At 38.6% G+C, this 9,577-nt stretch overlaps 1 long non-coding RNA gene across 1 annotated transcript in view; it reads right to left on the bottom strand.

Moving 5' to 3' along the window:
* Positions 1 to 2,135: 2,135 nt before the first annotated feature.
* The window catches only part of LOC142072222 (uncharacterized), a 52,079-nt gene continuing 44,637 nt past the window's right edge, over positions 2,136 to 9,577 (bottom strand). The window contains exon 4 of the long non-coding RNA XR_012668637.1: positions 2,136 to 2,549. This is a non-coding gene — a long non-coding RNA (uncharacterized LOC142072222). The remainder of the gene's footprint in view (positions 2,550 to 9,577) is intronic.

Genomic DNA, 9,577 nt, shown 5'->3' with positions numbered 1-9,577 from the left:
TTTTATTTCTAATAATAGAGTTAGCACAGAGGGGGATACATGTAACATTTTGGGATAACAGGGAATGAAATGGGAGACAAAGCAGTTAAAAACACGGTAAGAAATGGAAGGATTGATGTGGAAGTACCCCTGAGTAAACAGGAATTCAAAAGCTAGTACAGAAACATTTAAAAGAGGAATGGCAAAAAATTGGACTAACGAAAAAAAGGAAGATTTATTTTATTTTTTTTTAAATTTTGTCCTTGAGTTGAGGATAACAGGGCCTGAAGTGATTGTGCTCAGAGTACTTACTGGCCATTGTGACTTAAACAAAAGTCTATTTTGAATAAATAAACACACAGAGGGACTATATTCATGCGGTAAGGTAGAAGAAACAATAGATCGCTCTTTATGGGTATGTAAGGGATTTGATAAAGAAAGGGGAAATCTAGGAATTCAAACATCTTTAGGTAACAAAAGTTACATTGTATTATTTAGTAAAAATAATGGGGGAAATGGGTAGTATTATCTGAAGAATAAAGAGCAGAGTGAGAGAATATAAACTGCTAAATATTTAGGAATTATATTTGGTGGTAGCAATAGACTATTCAGTTAAGTCTCCTTCGTCATTTAAAAGAAAAAAGAATTAGCAGAACTCTGGGAGGGTTTTTTTGTTTGTTTGTTTTTTCTCTTTTAATGTCTTTTTATTGATATATTTATATGGTGTAACAGGTTCGAGCCAGATGGCTACAGGAAAGTGATCCTATTGGGATCCAGGAAGTGCTAAAGGACCCTCCCCCACCCCCCGCCCAGCCTAAGACGAGGATCCACAGGACCCGGAAACCAAATGAGTACAGGGGACAACTAATGAAATAACAGGGACAAGAGTGTGGTCAAAGAGTCAAATGAAGGGATGCAGACGGGGACACTGAGCAGAGAACCCCGGACAGCGCCCACTGCTCCTCAAGTTGACAGGCAGGGAGCTCATGCAATCCGCGATTAGCTTGTGGGCTCTACAGCTGTCAATTATTAACAATTGCAACAGCCTCATAGGCCATACCAGCAAGATTCTTCATGTCTCCAGACTAGGTGAAAGAAGCTTAAATGCTGTGCTTTGGTTTGATTTTTTGTTCTGGTTCTTCAATAGCATTTCATTTAAGAAAAACTGTAACTTGGATTTGAACTTTAATGGCATATAGGTGTTGACTGAATGTTCTGGATGAGAGAGCCTCTAAAAACAAGTGGAGCTAATTGGCCTTGACATGCTCAAATTCATAAAATAAGTGCTTAGGAGGGTCTGTGGTCTCCATTTATTTGGGTGCTACAGATAATAGGTAAGACACAGAATGAACCTTCAGAGCAAACATGCTTGGGGAAAGTTACTCACTGTTACACCTAATGGAAACATGGAACTTCATATTGTCCCTACAGTCCCTGTAAATCATATACTCAGCCACCTGGTGTCAGAGACGAAGAAGAACTGTGGAACTGTGCAGAAATAACTACCTTAAACTCAGGACTTAGCAGGTAAATGAATGAGGCATTTTTTTAATTTAAAAGATGGGTAATTTTAAAAACCGTAGATATAGGATAAAATCCTGCAGTACTTGCCCTGAATTACTCCCAATAATTGCTATTGAAACTAATGGGCATTTTGCCTGAGTACAGGTCTTCAGAAGAGTACCCTAAACCCCAATGTGGCAAATCATGTATGGCACTTGCTTCAATCCCACTGAAGTAAATAGGACTGAAGCATGTGCTTAACAGACCAAGGTCCTGATTCAGTAAATGATTTTGGTTCTTAGATTTTTGTTTATTTTCCTAAAAGATGTTCAGTATGCCTTCAGAATAGTTATTGATTGATGTATGAGCAGTCAAATGCAGGAAACTACACAAATATTGTTTTAATGTGCATTTCTGGATGTAGAGAATGTTTGTGTCCAAGGAAAAGAATAACTACAAATCATACCAGTGTAGATTCTGTGTACATTGATTGCAACCTGGCTAATGATGCGGGCTTAAAACAAAAATAACTTGGCTGATATAACTTTGAACATGCTCTGGGAAAATGATCCTCTTTTCTAGACAAATCATTGGGGTACAGTTTTCAAGTGCCACTCTCAGGCCTTGGGCAAGCAATTAAAGGAAGAGTTGACTTTGACAGTCTAAAAACCATTTTAATCATATTTAAATGTTTTAACAACTTATAAATAAATGTGTATATAACTGGTATAGATGCATGCACACATGAGATTGTTACTGATTTGGAATCTTTTTCCAAAGATTTGTCTTCAAATTAAACATTAACCATATGTTGACTTTTAAAAGGACACCAATGAGGTATTGTATTTTCCATCACGTAAAAAAACACCATGGTTCTTTCACTTCCCTCTTCTTTCATTTCTTTCTGCCCAAGTCCAAGTCCAGGTCCAGGTCCAAAAGAGTGCTGTAGCCCACAGGAGGAGGGAGTTGCACTTTTGGCGGGAGGGTAGGAGAGGGAGCTTTTGTCAATGCAGCTGCTGATGCTGTCTCTCTTTTACGGAACACTTTTTGTTCAGAGTGAATGAAATCTGTAGATATAATGCATCATAGGGTTATTGGTTTTAGTACATTTCTTTGAAATTCTGTGAATTTAATGCTCGTGAAAAAGGACTGAATTCACAGCCTGGGAGACTGAGGTTGCTTTGTTGTTTGAGATAACAAGTATAGGCAGCTTGGAATGCAACCTTCCTCGTTCGGCTCTGCTGATGTGCCTAAGCCCTAACGTGACCTAATCATTTCTAGCGGGAAGAAGACTCTGTCTCGGAGGCCGTTTCATGCACTGGCACTTCTAGGCCCCTAACCTGTGGCTGTTCTCTTATCTGTCTCTAATTTATTAGTATCTGATAGTGTGAGGCCCACAACTATGAACAGAACATTGTGGGAGCAGTTGCCCAAGAAATGTTTAGAGAGTGATTGCTAACTCCCTGTTCTGTGACATGGTACCTTTTATCACGCAGCTCAAAAAATGTATTGGCTGTTTTTGCTGCCTTACTCCATGGTGAATTCATGCCTAACTTGCTGTGCTCCATCATTCTTAGGTCTCTTTCTTCATTAAACACTGCAAATATCTTCCACACTATTTCATACCTTAGAACTGCAGATGGGCTAAAACCAGAACTTGCTTAAAGAAACTAAAAGGAGTTGCAAACACCAGGTTCTAAATGAGATGAAGCAAAATGGTGTGGATGAGGGCAAAGCTCTCACCTTTACCCCTTCCTTCCCCCTACTCTGCCAATGACTCTGGCAAGAATGTAGATATTCAACACTGGCTAATAGTTATAGCTAATCCCTTCCAAAGGAACTGGAAATATATTTACAGTAGGAAGCTAGGCAGGTGGTCTGTGAAATGAAATCTGGTTTTAAAAGCAAACCAGGCATAAATATACAATGACATAAAAGAGGGTTACCTCAGTTTACAAGGTTTTTTTTATTGTCCAGCTTTGTTTTACTGGGCTGTTCTGCTGTGGATACTGTATCACACTTTGATATGTGAAGAATTGGGATTTTTGAAGTTAATGGAACAAATTGCATTAATCTGCTCATATGCAGTTTGAATAGCATGAGTAATTCTATGCCCGCAAGTGTCGTAGGATCCTGTGTTGTTCCCTTTAGTATAAGTGGGTTTACAGTGTTGGATTCACTAAGATAGAATCAGATGTATAGAGAAATGTAGTTTGTTTATATTTTTTCAGACTAATGGATCCATGTGGCCACATTCGATTAAACTTGGTCTTCCAGCCTTTGCAATCCTCAAAACATTTTCAGGTGTGCTTTTTGTTCTCCATGTAGATTAAGTTGTGCTAATTAGATTCAGCCTTGCAATGGGGCTCTGTGTGTGTGATGTAATAAACCAGGCAACCGGCTGAAAGCTAGGGGAGTCTTAAAGCAAGATAGTTTACCTCATGAGACTGTATGCATAATGTGTGTGTCTGTTACATTGTTCATAGATTGTGGGAGTTATAGGTTACATACAGACTTCTACTACAACGCCTATTTTCACACACTCATAACTCATTCAAAAATTCTTATGGGTGAAATTATCTATGGTTGGTCTCACTCAGAGATAAATATTTTGTGAGGCTTGAGCAAAATCTGTTCAGCAATTTTAATATATTCGGGTGTGGGGGAAAATATATACTTTTCCACAGCTCGGTGGAATGGCACATGTGAGATAACCTAACCCTGATGAAGGCCTCATCCTAATCACTTAGTGAGAGAGTGGCTTCTGAAACTTCTTGTTTATCTTAACTATTGTATCTCTCAATCTTCTTGTAATTTAGATAAATGTCCAGTTGCCCTGGAGTGTGTTGGGGCTGTGTATGTTGATAAAATATGGTCAATAAAAGAAAGCCACTGAATGGAGATTAGCTGAGTTACCTATACATTGAGGTTCTCATGGCTTCATTTTCATGCATGCTGCCACCGAGCCCAAATATTGTGACATGCGGCAGGTTTATACTCTGTTTTTATTTTTTAAAGAATGAACTCATCCATAACTGCAGGTACACAGACATGAAAATCGTTTACAGGAAATGTCTCTCAGCTACTTAGAATTAAACAAAAAATCCCCAACCCCTCGAAGCCTAACAGCCTATTCTAATCTACTTTCATTTAAAATCCTGGGAGACGAGCTTTCCTTCCCCTTGACAGCTCTTTTCCATCATACTGACTTTGTTTGATTATGCCTCCTCCAATTCGATGAATTTTGTAAAGTATCAACAAAAATGTTAGGGGGAAGTTTTAGCTGAAAAGTTACATTTTTAAAAGGACATTTTAAAAGCTTGGAAAATGTAGACCTGCTCTACGGTTGTCTGTAGAACCTGAACGTTGTCAACAAATTCCCAGAAACTTCATCCCCCATTGTAAATCAAATATTTGACAAAGAAATCGTGGAAAATTTGACGTTTGAAAATTGCAACTGGCTCTACAAACACTTGCATTTTCAGTTGAGTTCCAATATATCCAATGGTGGAAGGGGTTTATGGTCTTCTATATATGTCTGCAAACAAATAACAATTGTAACTCCATCCAAATGTGACTTCATTTTAATGCATGTTGGCACTGAACATGAATATAGTAATGTGAAGCAGGTTTATGCTCTGCTTTTATTTTTAAAGGTTGCACTTATCTGCCTACTGTGGGGTTCTTGCTCCTTTCTCAGAGGCATCTTATCGAGACAGGATACTGGACTGGATGGTCAATGGTCTGATCAGCATGGCAATTCCTAGGTTCCAGTGTTACCAGGTGGATTCTGATGTTCTGTTGGGAAGTGAGTAAAGTGATGCTGTGACATCCTGACACCCCAATATTCACCAGTGTCATGTAATTAGGATATGCCTTATACATAGTATGCCTTGTGCGGTGTCATTCTAAAAGTCTTGATCTGCTGGACAGTAATATCTCATTGGATTGTATGTGGTATCGTCGTATGTGAAGTTATGAAGTTTGGCTAGGTATGTATTACTGAAACAGGTTATGAGGTTGAAAACACCCACAAGCAGCCTTTCAGGTACAACAGTAAAAAGGCCAAACAATGTTAATGGTTTATTGAAGAAATGCACGCAATCACAAGGATTACCCCAGGAACTGTGTACAATAGAAACCTCTCTGAGATAGCACTACACCATGGGAACTGTTTGACCCAGGTCACTGCGAAAGAGCTTTCCGGCAAGTGGGGAGAAGATATAAAAGGGGAAAAGATATAAAATGACATCATGGGGGGTCCTCACTCTCCCTACAACAGCACACCTGGAGACACTTGAGGAACAAAGACTGAACTGTGAGAAGTGATGTTCCCAGGCTAGAAGGATCTTTAACCTGTGTATGAAAACCTGGGAAAGCCAAGGCAACTTGTGCCTTAAGAATCTGCCAGCTTGTTTATCACTCAGGGTGAGAATTTGCAAATTTATATCCTACCTATCTAATGTGTTAAGCTCAGTTTGTATTTTTTGTTTATTTCCTAAGGTAATCTGCTTTGATCTGTTGGCTATCCCTTATAATCACTTAAAATCTACCTCTTGTACTTAATAAACTTGTTTTTGTTTTAAACCCAGTTTGTGTAATAACGGGGGTCGGGGAGGGGGAGGCAAAAAGATGTGCAACACTCTCTCTCTCCACATTGAGGGAGAGGGCAAATTTCAATTATCTTACACTGTACAGTTCTCTGTGCAGCACAAGACAATACAATGTTGGCTTTACTTTCCAGAGGGGGAGTGCACTTGAGTGGTGGGCAATTCCTTAGCTGAGCTCTTCGATGCAGAGCTGATCTCAACATCTGTGTGAATATAACTGCAGCTGGGTGTGTCTCTACCTGTGTGTGGTGTTGGAAGGGGGTTTGAGAGCCTGTCACAGCAGCACAGAGTAAGGGAAACCCAGGCTGGTGGGACAGGCAGGCTCTGAGGTATCTCCATTACAAGTGGCACCCCAGGGGAAACCCATCACAGACGCATCATTCAGAGTCTGTCAGTGTGGAGGTCCAGCAGAGGAATGGTCAACTGAAAAGTCCCTATTGTGATTTGTCTTGTTATGCCATTATAGCCTTGCAGATAGAAAGAAAAGCTAACCATCTGACTCAGGTATTTCTGAATTGCTGGGCAGAAAAAAATCAAGACTAACAAATTCATCCATGGAACTGCTTTATGGGCATATAATGAAATTTAGCTGAGACTTTGGTGGATTTTGGTACGTCTTGTGAAATCATTACACAATACAAATGATTTGATACAGTTGGAAGTCTTTATTCAGAAAAAACAAGAAGCCTGTGACTGAAAGAGCTTTTTGCTGGGAAAACCCACTTCAGAAACACTAGAAAACAGTCACTTAAAAAGCACAGAACCAGGTGAAGAATTAATAGAAATACTTAGTACACCAATAGGGCTTTTATCATGCTATAGCTGTGGATTTCCAAGGGCCTGAGGCAAAGTCCATTGAAGCTAATGAGAGTATTTCCATTGACTTCAATGGGCTTTGGATCAGGCCCAACGTGCTTTTACAAAAAGGGGTAAGCCCTGTTGTCCACAATTAGAAAGGTACAAACAGACACAGAGGGTTCAGACCACTTTTTTCAAAAATATTCACTAATTTAGAATGCCCCACTTAAATTGTAGCATCTCTGAAAAGCAGGCCTGAAATTAGTAGACAATTCTGAAAATATTGACTCAAGTGTCTTGCCCAAGGTCACCTAGTTAGTTAGCAAGTATAGCAAGAAATTAATCCTGGTCTCCTGACTCCCAGTCCATCTTCACTGGACTGTGCTGTCTAAAATGTACAGTTGACTACACTCATGAATGTATGACCTTCTGAGAGATTTTTTTTCACACATTCCCTTTTTACAAATAATAAATCAAACCAAGATGATATCTTGGAATGAGGGAGTAACCTGAATGGGTGAGGATTCCAAAGTAAGAATTATAAGGTAGATAAACCACGGTCAGAAATCAGTAGCCAAAAAAGTCATTAATTTTATAACTGTAAAGATATCCTCAGGCGTATGTTTTGTTTACACTGTCGTGTGGGCATATTTTGTGTACAGGAGGCAATGTGTCTTTGACCTCATACCTCACAACACAAGAAGCGTGAATATGACAGTCCAGTTGCACACCACATTTTGATTTTCATTATTGCTCAATTATACAGTATGGCCTTTTGGTAAATTCTGACAAATACTGGAGCGGTGAAGAAGAGAAAAAATTCACCCATCTTTTATTCTCTCTCCCCAATTACTTTTAAGACATTTCTTTTGGCTTTATTGAGTTTCTCTACACAAGTGAAGAGAGAAAGAGAGACTGCTTTCTCTTGTATTTATCCCTAGTGTTTTACAGAGATGACTCTGCAAGCTGCAGTAGAAAGTACAAATTTAATAAAGAGCGCATTCCATGTCTTTTATCTGCAATGCAATCAGCTATTCATAATGCAACATTGATCTAAATGTAGGCCTGAAGGCAGGTTTAATAAATAACAGACCATTGTTAAGGTATTAATTAAAGGCTTTGGACAGAACTCCTTGCCCTTATTAAGGAATTGTACTTCTTCCTCTACTGCATACTTAAGCTGTTTTCTAGCTGGAATGTTGTAACTGTAATAAAGACAGATGCAGATCTTTCATGTGTTAAAATAATTCTTGCTTCCTCATGGTGGTGACTCTACAGATGTCTAGAAATGACTAAATATCAGCATTAGATTGCCCTCTAGTTGTTGGACATCTCTGTTGGGAACTGAACATAACTTCATAAGTCAGCCTAAGGTTCATAGATTCATTCATAGATTTTTAAGGCCAGAAGGGAACTTTAGGTCATCTAGTCTGACCTCCTGTAGAAACATGCCATAGAATTTTATCCAATTACTTCTATATTGAACCCAATATAGAAAGTGGTATAGTATCTACTAATAAAAATGACTGACTTTCTTGTCTTCCTTGTTTATACTTATTATGGTTTACAAGATAGAAATGGCTGGCAAAGGGAGCGCTGAAAATATTCAGCGTGTAAACAGTTAACATGGATCTATGAAAATTGCATCAATTTATAGATACAGCCCCATACTTATTTTTTATAAAGATTGTAATAGTGTGAAGAAATGAACAGTAATAAATTATTATGGAAGAAAAGTGATGGGAGCAAAAGACATTTCTAACAAGCCCAAGTTTGGTCATCATGAAACATTCTGTAATTTAATGGTTGGAGATTCTCTTGAATTATTATAACTTTTAAAATTGGCTCATGAATCTGAAGTTGTGAAAATATCCCTACCATTTATGTGCAATGTTTATTGGATTTAAGCAATCCCATAAAAGAATGTAACAGGTGTTAATTTTCTTAATGTGACTGCAACACACCAGGCTTTCTTTGGCACTACTTGTGAGCTTGGGATGTAATTATGTAAACTATTGAACTGAATTAACTGGTGTCCCCTGCCTGCCAGAGGAAGGCTACCAAAGTTGAAACAGCAGTGTAATCCACTATGTAAAGTTGGGAGTTCCATGTACTGGAGTTACTGAAAAGAAGTGATGCCTTATTTACTGCTCAGTTTATCATATTGTCTTGTTTGGGTTAATATATCATTTTCAAGAAATGATCAGTCTCTCTTTGAGACATGATATAAAACTGAGGCCCTGACCAAGTATGATAAGTAAAGATTTCATCTGGCACTTCTTGTGGCCAAATTCCTTCTTGAGTAATTATGTTCTGCCTATCTAATTATGCTCTCCTACCACAGTTTCAACTGGAAAGAGCATTCTACATTTCCTGTTCGCAGCTGCTGTGTACTGTTCAACTGGTGTAGCATTCCACCCCAGAGGTAGTTGCATTTAAGTGGAAGGTGAAATTATTTACTGCCTTAAATCACTTTGAGCTAAGTATGACAGTATTCAGATGCTGAGTAATGCAGGCCTTTTATTTGTAGTTACCTTGGAAGCCTTCCATACCTTAGAAAAAGGGGATGTTCTTAAGACAGTTTAAAAATAATTAGATCATATTGTAAATCTGCCTACCCACTGATAAATGATGATAGTGTACAGAAGGACAGAGCAAGGAATGGAAAAGATTAACACAGAACTCCA

This window comes from Caretta caretta, chromosome 5 (assembly GCF_965140235.1).
Source record: "Caretta caretta isolate rCarCar2 chromosome 5, rCarCar1.hap1, whole genome shotgun sequence".
Classification (NCBI taxonomy): Eukaryota; Metazoa; Chordata; order Testudines; family Cheloniidae; genus Caretta; species Caretta caretta.
This window is presented reverse-complemented; position numbering and strand designations above follow the sequence as displayed.